General features: G+C 40.4%; 1 pseudogene; it reads left to right on the plus strand.

Moving 5' to 3' along the window:
* The first annotated feature begins 2,023 nt into the window (after positions 1-2,023).
* On the plus strand, positions 2,024-4,678 carry LOC113630170 (transcription initiation factor TFIID subunit 11 pseudogene; annotated as a pseudogene).
* Positions 4,679-12,567: the final 7,889 nt, after the last annotated feature.

Genomic DNA, 12,567 nt, shown 5'->3' on the forward strand with positions numbered 1-12,567 from the left:
TCTCCAGTCTGAGGCCAAAAGCTTGAAAAACAGGGTAGGGAACCACTGATGAAACTACTGGAGTCAGTCGACCTGAGACCCAGAAGCTCTGATGCCTGAGGGAAGGAGAACTTGGAAGTCCTAGCTCAAGAAAGGAAACAGTAAATTTGCTCACCCTCTTCATGTTCTCCTGGGGCCTTCACAGTTTGGATGGTGCCCACCAAAAGTGAGGAGGGTGGATCTCTTACTCAGTCAACTGATTCAAAAACAAATATCTTCCAGAAATACCATTAAAGACACACTCAGAAATGTTGTTTACCAGCAGTCTGAGCATTCTTTAAACCAGTTAAATTGACAAATATAATTAACAATCACAGTGCAAAAAACACCCTTATTTTCTCATCATTCAGATGACGAGAAGTATGAGATATAGGTATTAGAGCGGATGCGCTCCCTCAGGAATTCAAAGAGGTGATTCAGATCAAAGGAACCACTTCTGGAGGGCCCCCGATCCAACAACACTGGTGCCTTTCAAAGTAGAGACCGAGGCACCGGGGATAGTACAGCCAGAGCCAAGGTCATGCCAGGACACAGCCGGACGGTGGGCAGGTGCAGCCCAGGAGAGAGGCATCACTGAACAACGAGTCGGCTCGCAACCCCATCAGGCAATTTCCAATCTCCAGAAGGGTGAGAAAATAAATACACGTGTGTTACCGCAAGCCTCCAGGCTGTGGTGTCTTCGGATGGGGACACGCTAGCCCACTAAGGCAGACACCTTGGGAAACAGTGTGGCAGTTTCTTACAAAATAGCACACGCTCTATACAATCCAGCTCCTTGAGGTTTACCCAAAAGAGGAGAACATTGGTGCGAGCACAGGGCAACCTGCACAGAGACGTTAATGGAATCTGCTTTCCAAACTGCCGGAACTCAGCAGCAAACAAATGCCAATTGGTGGGGAAGAAAGGTCAGTGAACTGTGGTCCATTCAGAAACTGGACTAGTATTCGGCACTAGAAAGAAAAGAGTCAGCAGGCCTACAAGAGACGTGGAGCTCCAAAGTCCTACTGATGGAGCCAAAGAAACCAATGTGAAACGGCTAGAGACCTCAGCATTCCAATGAGAGGGACACTGTGGGAGGGGTTAAGCCACGGAGACCATGGAAACGAGTCAACAGGGATTAGGGTGGAGGAAGGGAGGGCTAGGCGGAACACAGAGCAGGTTGAGGGCAGGAAAGCCAAGCCTTATGTGCAATACTCTAAGGGTGGATGCAAGACATGATAAGGGAGGGGTCAAAATCCATGGAATATACAACAGTCAGTGTGATGCCTAATGGAAACTATGGACCTTGGGGGAGGAGGATGTGTCAAAGGGGGTGCATCCCGTAAAACAAATGTTCCCCCTGCGGTTCTGGATGTCAATGGTGGGGGAAGACCTGCCTGAAGATGGGGGTAGGGACTAGGGTGGATAGGGGACGGATCCATTCGGTTTCACCCCAAGGAAACCCGAAAATGTTTGAAAATACAAGAGTATTTAAAGAGGAAGAGGGACTTCCCATGAGGCCCACCTACCTATTTCCATGTCTATGACCTGGGGGAGAATATGGCCTGGGTCACAATGGCCTGGCACAAAAGGCCCCCTCAGGAGTGACCCTCCGGGCTTTCTGTATTCCCCTCTGCAGGCCAGCGAGTTCTGAGGTGCACCCGAGAGAGGACCTGTTGCCTACTGAACTGGGTTCTCTGGCGGGTCCTGGAAGGCTTTCAAAAAGCCAGCTTTCAAGACCTGTCTTCTTCTGAGGGTCCTTCGCCAACAAATGTGAAACCTTCAGAAACTCTGTAGCAGGAGGAAGTCTGGGCGGCCAACCCTCGGCCCGCCCCTTCCCTTGTGCGTGGGAGGAGCCCAGCCCCGCCCCGAGGGCTGAGGAATCACCTGACTTCCGGGTGGGCGTGGCCCCAGCCCCAGAGTGCTATATAAAGCGGCTGGGCCCTTACTGTTGTCTAGGGATCCTGCCCATGAGGGGACTGCAGCCGGAGGGAGGTTCTCCGCAGCGGACTCTGCAGAAGAAAGGACCCAGAGCGAGAGCTTTCTGACCTACGGGCTTTCAACCAGTCAATGGGGCTTGTTTAAGGTGCCGAGTTTGCGGGCATTCGTTATCCACGCATAGAAAAGGTATCTCCAAGGGCAACTGTCTTTGCATTGTGAGAGGCAGTGGAAACCTGTGTTTCTGTGTGTGTGTGTGTGTGTGTGTGTGTGTGTGAGCGTATAAATACAGCAGCAAGGCTGACCTTCCCTCGTCTCGTCTTTGTCATTGCAGGTCGCCGATCAGACGAGCCCAGCCCGAGCCCCTGCATCTTGCGGCGCTGGGATGGCCGAGGCCAGAGCGTCGCTCCCAGGCAAAGGTCGGGTCACAGGTGTGTCGGGTGAGGGAGGAGTGGTGCCCTTGGACCCCAGCCCCAGCTGCCTGGACCGAATCCCGCGGAACCGATTTGAGGAACTGAGGAAAGCCTGTGACGAGGAAGGCGAGCTCAGGCGTCAGGACGGCCCGCGTCCAAGGGCAGGTGAAGAGGCAGACTCCTCGTCACGTCCTCCTGCAGCCAAGAGACGGAAAGTGGCCACCAAGGGGAAGAGACCCGGGAAACGGGCAGTGGACGAATTGGAGGCTCAGAAGATGAGAACCCTCGTGTCTTCTATGAGCCAGGAGCAGCTGGACCGTTACGAAGTGTATCGCCGATCAGCCTTCCCCAAGGCCACCATGAAGCGTCTGATCCAGACCGTGGCCGGCTCGACGGTGTCCCAGAACACGGTCATTGCCATGTCCGGAGTGGCCAAGGTCTTCGTCGGGCAGGTGGTTGAGGAGGCCCTGGACGTGTGTGAGAAGTGGGGGGAAACGCCCCCACTCCAACCCAAGCATATGAGGGAGGCTGTTCGGAGGTTACGCTCCAAGGGGCAAATCCCCGGCAGCAAGCACAAGAAGATCCTGTTCTTCTAGGCCAGAGCCAGCGAAGGCCTGTCGCTGAGGAACCAGTCCCGCTGGCAGAGCAGCCTCCTGACTCTGAGACTTTGCCCCACCCATGCAGCTCCTGTATCTCAGGCCACCGGGGATTTCCCCAGGATGGATAAACAGAGGAAAATTGGAGAGAGAAGATCCACCACACCTCCAGCTGCTTCTCTGAAAAGACCAAGAACACCCAGAAGCCTCTAGAAAGCTGGAGGAATCATCAGAAAGGGGAGAAGACCCAGTGTACGCGTATCAGAAACGAAACGTGAAACATGGAACATCACTCTGGAACCCGTGGGCAATGGAATTGTAAGAAAGGGATGTTGTGAACGGTTCCGCGCCCATCCATCTGATAAGCCAGAAGAAAGGAACCAATACCTTGAGAGACACCCCCTGCCACAACACACCCACGAAGAAACAGACCTCTGCAAAGGCCTCTACCTGTCATAGACATTGAATCTGTACTCAACAACCATCCCTATCCCAGAGTACCAGGCCCAGAGGAGTTCACTTATGGATTCTAGCAAACACTTAAAGCAGAAATTATACCGCTCCTCTACGATCTCTTCCAGGAGGTGGGAGCTTAGGGAATTCTTCCTAACTCATACCATGAGACCAGCCTTAGCTTCATCCCGTGACCCAAGGCATTCCCAGAGAACTAGACATGACAATCTCTCACACAGAGAGATGCCAAAACCCTGAATCACCTTTCAGCTAACCACATCCAGCCATGGGTAAGAAGAAGCATAGATGGCTGGAGTTAGTGAGACTGATCCTAGGTATCCAGGGAGGACTCAGCCTTCAGACACCCTTGGATGGGATCCATGACCCATGCACAGGCCAAGGGAGAAAAATCACAGGACCCTACCGAGAGATAAGACAAAAGCCTCGGACAAAGTCCCACCCTCACCCACTCCTGATCAAACTAGGAAGGCAGAGGACTGTAGCTTGATCAGGAACCTCTTGCAAAGAGCTGCAGCTTGTCAGCACTCTTGCAAATGGTGAGGAAGGAACTCGAAGCTCTCCCAGCAAGATCCTGGGAAGAGGCAAGCATCTGTCTTCTCATCACTCGTTTCCTACCTGGGGCCGGAGGTCCTAGCTAATGGCCGAGGTCAGGCAAAGTTTTAAAAGGCTTAGCGATCGGGAAGAAAGCATCAAAGCATCTTCATCTGTTTGCTGATGGCCTATCAGAAAGCAGCAGACTTATGTACCTTCATTCCCATTGTACCCTGCAACCTTGCTAGGATCAATCACTTGTCAATCCCAGGAGGGTTATTTCCGCCCTGAGTTTTGGTCGAGTTTTTCTGGTTTTCCTACATAATGGTGTAGGAAATCTGTTGAACCAACCCGCTTTGATTCATTCTTCCCAAGGCCTGTGCGTTTGATTAGCTTGGCCTGACGTAGAGCATCAGCTAGGACTGACGATCTGAGAAAAGAACCCTCGTTCACTGCTGCTGAGAATGCGAAACTGGACAGCCACTGTGAATGGATAGAGGGGCATGCCCCGCGACAAATTCATCTCTTGAAGCCCAAACCGCCAATGGGACTCTATTTGGGGCTAGGGCCTTCAGCAGAGCAAATACGGTCAAAGAAAGCACTCTGGCGAATTAACATATACACACTACTATAGATAAAATAGATAACCAACAAGAACCTACTGTATAGCATAGGGAAGTTTACTCAACGTTTTGTAATAACCTGTAAGGGAACACAATCTGAAAAAAATATATATAAGTATGTATAACTGATTCACTTTGCTGTACACCTGAATCTAACACAGCATTGTAAATCTATTATACTTTTATTTTTTAAAAAAAGATCTCATAACACATTTGTATTCCTGCCAGCGTTTGTCAAACCTCCAACAAAGGCAGCTCGTTAGTAGAAATGATCTCTTTGACCATGTTATAAAATATTTTTTCTTTCTTTTTATTCCTATTTCCTTAAACATATTTCAGTCACTGTGTAGATTTTCTGCTTCCTTTAGTAGATTATGACTACCTTGAAGGAAGTATAAGGTATTTATTTTAGGATTCCCATGGCCCTTAAGGAAATGCCTTAAACATAGATACTCATTGAATCAATCTCCTGTAACTTTTAAATACTGATTACTTCCTATGTGGTAATAATTAGATCAGAGCAGTTATAGGGATCTTAATTAATTTGGGGGTGGAGTTTTTTGTTACTTTGAAGTAGGCTATTAAGGATTGATAACAAAACTTTTAACACAGTAAAATAGATAAAAATAGACATTAACAGAAATAGCTTTAGACATTAGTTTGTAAATAATATGAAGCTCATCCATGAAAACTAGGTACTATAACACTATTGGTCAATAAACTGACTTTATTATGTGAGTGAAAATATTTTCAAAAAGATAAGTGAAACATTTAGCTGAGTTTCTATTTAATTTTCTGCTACCAATATATTGTGCAAGGCAAAATATCAAATGCAAAAACATGATATGGTGAACCAAAAAAAAAAAAAAAAAAAAAAGCAAAACCTCTCTACTCTTTATTTCTCCATCCCATTGCCTCTTTCCAGAATGGTTTTCTGGCAGTTTTGAAGGTTAAGAAAAGCTATATTGTAGGTAATTAGCTCCTAGATTCTGCTTTGTGGAATCACTTTTTGGCCAATGTTTAATAGGTGCGGCATTTAAAAAGTGCCTTTTAGCCAAAGAAGGTGGGAAAATGATGCATACTTTATAGTTCCTTTTGGGGGATCACAATAATCGTTAGCATATTAAGTGATACAGGATGATTTGAGGTACAAATGATCTGTTTAACTTTTTTAATGCTGTTTCTTCCATACTGATTTGACTATGAAGCGTGTTCTACCTCATATCATCAAGCTATTATGTATTATTGTATATATTTAATCTGGAATCATGCATGCAAAGACACACCCATACATACACACATTGAAGAATAGGCTTCCAGAGGTCAACTTTTTGGATTTGCACATTGGTACTGGCACTTGCTCTGTGACCTTGAAGAAGATTTCTAACCTCTCAGTGATTCAGTTTTCTTCCTTTAAAGTGAGGTTAACAGTAATGTTGTGAATATTAAGTGCATTATTTCATGTTATGTGTTTAGAAAAGTACCTGCTATATAATGAATATACAATAATGTCAGTTTCTAGAATAATTATTATTATATTATTACATTTGTTGATAGCTTGCTTTAAAAAATGTGATATGTACAATTTTCTTTATCTTACTTTCCTCAATCAGTTATCATTTTAAATCAAATGATTTACCTTAAGTCAATGTCTTTATATTATTCTATGGTGTGAATATGTCATAAATCATTCAGCCATTCTCTTCCTAATCAACTTAAAAAAAATTTCCAGTGTTTTACCATTGCGAATAATGCTAAAATAAACATCTTATGTTTGTTTATTATGTTTGAATATGTATGTTTTTCTGTCTTGTATTTTTCCCCTTTAAAAAATTAAAAACAAAATTCTTAACTGTGGTAAAATATACATAACATACAATTTACCATCTCAACCATTTTTAAGTATAGGTACATTCACATTTTTGTGCAACCAATCTCCAGAACTTTCTTTATCTTGCAAACCTGAAGCTCTGTACCCATTAAACCATAAATCTCCACTCCCCCCTCCCCTGCCCAGCCCCTTGAAACCACCCTTATCCTTTTACTATGAATTTGACTACTCTGAGTACCTCATATAAGTGGAATCATACAGTATTTGCCTTTCTGTGACTGGCTTGTTTCACTTACCACAATGTCCTTCAGGTTCATCTGTATTGTAACATGTCAGAATTTTCTTCCTTTTAAGCCTGAATAATATCCTATTGTACATATATGCTACATTTTGTTTATGCATTCATTTGTTGAAGGACTTAGGTTGCTCCTACATTTTGGCTATTGGAGTAATAATGTTATGAACATGGCTGTATAAATATTGCTTCAAGACCCTGTTTTCAATTCTTTTGAGTATAAATCAAGAAGTGGAATTTGGGGGTCACATGATAATTCTGTTTTCAATTTTTTGAGGAACTGCTACACTGTTTTCCATGGCTAAGGCACCATTTTACTGTATTGATTTTCATTTCTATTGGGTTTCTCTTAACATTTTGAGCCCTGAGTGGATTAATAGCTTTTAAGAGATTATTTGTATAGGAATAAGAAAAAAATGGTAACAGGACCAGTGAAATCTAGAACATATGGAATCATCTAGGAAAGAGTCTAGAAGGACTGGGTTTAGAATTGATGCAGCTACTGTCTAATACATCATAAATAGTTCTTGGTAATTAATCTCTGCTGTAGGAACTAAAAGGCCAATCTTTTGACATTTGTGTGTACAATAATTATATTGTCATATGTTCATGGGTGTCTGAAGGAGCTTTCTACCTGAAACTGTCAGTATCTTTGCTATTGACAGCAGTAGTTTCTTATCAAGATCCAGAATTTATTTTTGAAACAGATGTTTTATTTTTCTTATTCTTTGTCTTTCTGTGCTCTAGGTTTTAGATATACATATCAGCATATAAATAACTTTTGTTAGCTCACATGGCTTACTTATTATACAATATCAAGTCCATTAAATGATGTACTCTAAACAATATTTCTAAATTATGTTATAAAAATAATTTCTATTCAGTAGCTACCAGAAATCAGCAATATGGCAGATCTCAGTTTTGAAAAGTCATAATTACTACTTATCAGAATAGATTCAGAACCTATCAATGTATGTACATTTGCTTATCATTGAGACTGTAGGATCAAGCAGTGCTTCTCAAGTCTTAGTGCCCATGTAAATCACTTGGAGGACTTGTTAAAATATCAGTTCTGACTCAGTAGGTATGGGATGGAGCCCAGGATTCCTTATTCCAATTAAGCTCCCAGGTGATGTGGCTGCTCCTGGTCAGCAGACCACACCCTGAATAGCAAGAGGCTAGAGGACCAACAGACATCTGATTCTTATGGCACAAAACAAGTCAACGTTTTTAGCAGCTTTTAATCTAAGAATTATCTCTGTTGGGAATGGATGTTTTCCTAAGGTCAGAAAATTCATTTAACTCTAACTTGTTCAGTTAAGGTGATTCTCTTTTGTATCTCTCTTCTCATACCATAATCACTAAATTCTTCTCCTTAACTCCAGTCAACAAATTTCTTTCTTTGAATGTCTAATTTTTTCTGTTTGGTACTATACTACTTTGTTTCTCTGATCCCCTATATCAATAATATCTTGTTATCAACACTTCAACTTTGAACAGATTTGATACAGTCAGCTAATATATATATATATATATATATTATGGAGTTTTTTTTTCTTTATTGAGAAACTTAAGACTTGGGTCCATCAAATAAAACCAATTTCTGGGAGAAAAAAAAATCAAAACCCACAGTAGAAAAAATGTTAACACTGTCTGAGACATATCAGAACCCAGAAAATATTTAGAATTATGATAAAATATTGTGGTAGTCAGAATTCTTATATGGTAAAGAATCTCTATTCTTATATGAAGATTATCTACACCTGATGATATGGGAGTGATATTGCAATATTGCACTATTCATCTTATGGAGATACTGCATTTATCAAGATTTTCCAACATGTAATTATTTCAATTAGATTTTAGAATTCAGAATTTAATTCATTTCATCATATAATGTCAATACTAGTACTCATGAAAAAAATGGAAGAATCATGTTTACCAAAGCATAGACCTAGCTATCAGGAGTCAGACAGAATTTCCTGACTTGGGAATTCTCAAAGATCTGGAGGAGTTCAGATGTTGAATCCTGGTTTGGGAACCTTACTGCTTTGCAAGAGGAGACTGAAAATGATGTTGGGTAGTACAGAATGCAATAAAAAGACACGAGACTGCCATTGACCTTAGGGGTAAATGTGAGGCACCAGCAGCAGAGTTGACCACTTTAATAAACAGTGAGTAGAAGTTCAGCTCATTTAGAAAAGAAAAGTCAAAGAAAGTATGAGTCGATGCCTACTCAATTCTGAGTGTCTCCTTTACTATGGGGTTTGATCTTTCTATCAACCCTTCCTACTTTCTTTTTTATCCTGTGACTCTATCTTTCCCCTCTGTTCTTCTTTATCTTTTTTCTCCTCTTCACCTCTGTAGTCATCATTGCAACATCAATACTCTTCTTGTTATTACAAAGGAAATCACAGTTATGAAGTAGGATGTGAGTCTCATGAAAGCTATTTTTGATTAACTGATTCTAGTGACATAGATATTTTCCAAATAGATCTTGGCCTGAAATGTATTGATTTGGAAATTAACAGTAGTTAAGAAATATCTTTATTAATGTATACTTGTGGACTCAGAACTCAGAAGTATAGCTTGTAACAATGGAAACATTTCACACAGGACAAATGCATTATAATGAAAATAAAATAAAAAAAAGACCACTAACTTTGAGAACTTATAGCAAGGTGTCTCTAATTCTTAATATGAAAAGATATAAAAAAAGCTATTTGGTCAGTATGAATATAAACTATCACAGTTAATATTTTTACATCGCTATTAGACCTAAAATATGGTGTTTAGAACCTAAGCATTTCTTACTTCCTAATTATCCTATTTACAGTAGAACATAAAAGTCATTTAAAGATTATATGGACATTAATTCTACACTTTACTTTCAGTAAAACATTTTTGGTTTATTTTTCCCATGTAGATGAATAATAATGAAAACAATTACAGTCAGAACTAGATACACATGCACATCGTGTTTTAACTCGGAATAATTTAGTTCACTAGGTTTTTAAAGATAGTTTCTATGTATTTATAAATTACAGTATACATATAAATATTAGATAATATATATTTGTATTGATTTTTAAATGTTCAAATATTTCTAGGAGAAGAGTCATGAGATATTAGAAGAAAAATAACTAGAACAAACAGCAATATATTTGTTGTAAACTCTGGAAATCATAAAAGATCTTTTTTTGTGAGTTCTACTGAACATACCTGTGAAAAACAAAACATGAGCAGGGCTTAACTTCCGCAAATTTAGAATTAATCTCTCTAAATTTAACATCGTTCTACTGCAAGAATAAATTCTTATCTAACACATGCTAAGTATGTAAATAAACTCAATGTAAAAGCTTAAAAATTTTCAGCCCTTTCTCTTCCAAATCCCTCTAAGGCATTTTCATTTACGTTCAGCTCATGAGTTCTTCCTGATCTCGCATTTTAAACTAGCCCTGTCACTCTGTATCAAATCAGCTTCTTCTACTTCCTGCGTAGCAGTTGTCAGTACTTGAAATGATCTTGTATACTGAGCAAGTAAGTATCTATCTAATCCAGGGGCAAATCTGAAGCTTACACAATTTTAGTCATCCTTTTAAAGAAAATAACTCAGAATTTTGAGTACAAATTAAATACAAGATCTCTTGGAAAGACCCTGGCAAATAAGATGCCCTGGTGCTTTGCTTTCTTATTTTCAGAGTAAATCCACATTCTTGTCTCACCTATTAGCTTGTAAGATTCCCCAAGAGCAGAGATTTTATGTCTTGGTCACTGCTATAGCCCCAGTACTTTGTATGTACTTAAAACACAGTTTTTGAATGAATTAAAGCAGGTGCATGCTCCAATCACTTCCTTCATTGCCTATAATTGCTTTTCTCGTAACAAAGACAAATTTCTGCTATCATAAATAACAGGGCACAGTGGTCCTGTACTACCTGTATTGTTTTATTTGTGTTCCTGTGTTTGTTTTGCTTTGGTGCTTTGTGGAAAAGCAATGAATTCTAATAAGGACTGCATTTTTCTGTTTAAATTGCACTCCAGCATGGCATCTCTCATGATATAATGCCCTCTCACAGGTAAAGTATGACTGTGAAAGATTTAGCAAGATCATTTTTACTTTCCCTTTGAGGATTTTACAGGTATTTGCATTTATTTATTTTTTGCTAAATTTTATTTTCTGAGTTTTTTCCTTAGTGAGCATATATTGATTTTGTAATTTTAAAAAATGAAATGAATTATTTTAAAAAAGAGTAAACTTAGTTCTCACTGTTTACCTGAAATATCACCATTTTGGAGAACACCTTCACCATGTGAAATTCCTGTTTATATTTCTTATGACTTTATCCTCATTTTTGCCTTCAGAGTGGTGGTGGTTTATTTGACACTACAGGTAGATATCTACTAAGAGTTGAAGTGCTTACTAGTGCACAGTTCTCAAGTCTGAATTTTGTAAAGATGAATTATTCTTCTTGTTCTTTGGAGACATCTTGAGATAACATGTGAAACAGCATTACTGTTACCTCTTGGAATACTAGTAACTACAGGGATGGGTGGGTCTGAACCCACAGCTGTTCTTATTCCATTTCTTCTCCGAAATATTTTAAAGGCTAACATTTTGCCAGTTTAGGCATACTTAATTTTAAGTAATTAACTTCAAAGCATCTGGGACAATGTGGTATGATTATCTGATCAGAAAGTTTCACTTCCCTTTCATTTATGCAAGTAAGATATATCAATTCAGGTAGTGTCTGAAGTGGAGAGTTACACGTTTGGTATGAATGTGGAGGTGGATTGAAGCCTATGGCTTGGTGACCTCTGGGGATTAATTGTTGCCAATTTTAGGACTGTTTTTTTTATTGTTAATATCACTCAGAATGTTCCAGGCTAACTAAATTCATACCAACACTGTGAACTCATGCTGATATCAGCCTAAGAAGAGTATGATTAAGAAGCTCATCTACTGTCCCCCCAAAAAACAAATGAAAAGCTCGACTCTAAGTTAAACAGAAATGAATTTAAGATTACTTATTTGATTTGAATTATCCAGAGCAGACTACTTCATTAGTCTTGTCAATCAACAGATTTTCTTTAGACATACTGGATTAAAACAGGGATATATAGAAAGCATAATCAATGAATATTTATTGGGGGTTTATAATGTAATCTGCTCATGAAGACAACGGTTTTCAAACATTAATTGAACAGAATTGGATGCCAGTGAATCAGACTTCGTCTACATTCAGTATTCTTTTTTTTTTACTTACTTATTTTTGGCCGCGCTGGGTCTTTGTTGCTGCGTGCGGGCTTTTGCTAGCTGCGTTGAGCGGGGGCTGCTCTTTGTTGCGGAGCACGAGCTCTAGGCACGCGGCCTTCAGTAGTTGTGGCTCGCGGGCTCTAGAGCTCAGTCTCAGTAGTTGTGGCGCACGGGCTTAGTTGCTCCGCAGCATGTGGGATCTTCCCGGACCAAGGCTCGAACCCATGTCCTCCGCATTGGCAGGCGGATTCTTAACCACTGCGCCACCAGGGAAGCCCTACATTCAGTATTCTTGATGGAGCTTCTAAGAATTGTTTTCGAATTAGCAAATTGGAGTTCTATAATCTGGCATGATGGACCTGCGTCTTCAGGGAGTTATCAATAGTTCTCATATTGTGGACGGAGGTGCGACAGAGAGGGCTCCACACCAGAGATTAAAATTGCACATATTTGCTTGTATGTTGGATTTCTCTTTTTCTAATGTGAATGTTTGCTTGATATCTTATAGCAGTGATGGTGTAGAACAGTGGTTCTCAAACCTTAACATGAATAAAAATCATCTGGAGGGTTTTTCTTAAGAGGAATAGATAA

This window comes from Aethalodelphis obliquidens, unplaced genomic scaffold (genome assembly GCF_003676395.1).
Source record: "Aethalodelphis obliquidens isolate GAN/ISIS:26980383/991018 unplaced genomic scaffold, ASM367639v1 scaffold29, whole genome shotgun sequence".
NCBI classification, from domain to species: domain Eukaryota; kingdom Metazoa; phylum Chordata; class Mammalia; order Artiodactyla; family Delphinidae; genus Aethalodelphis; species Aethalodelphis obliquidens.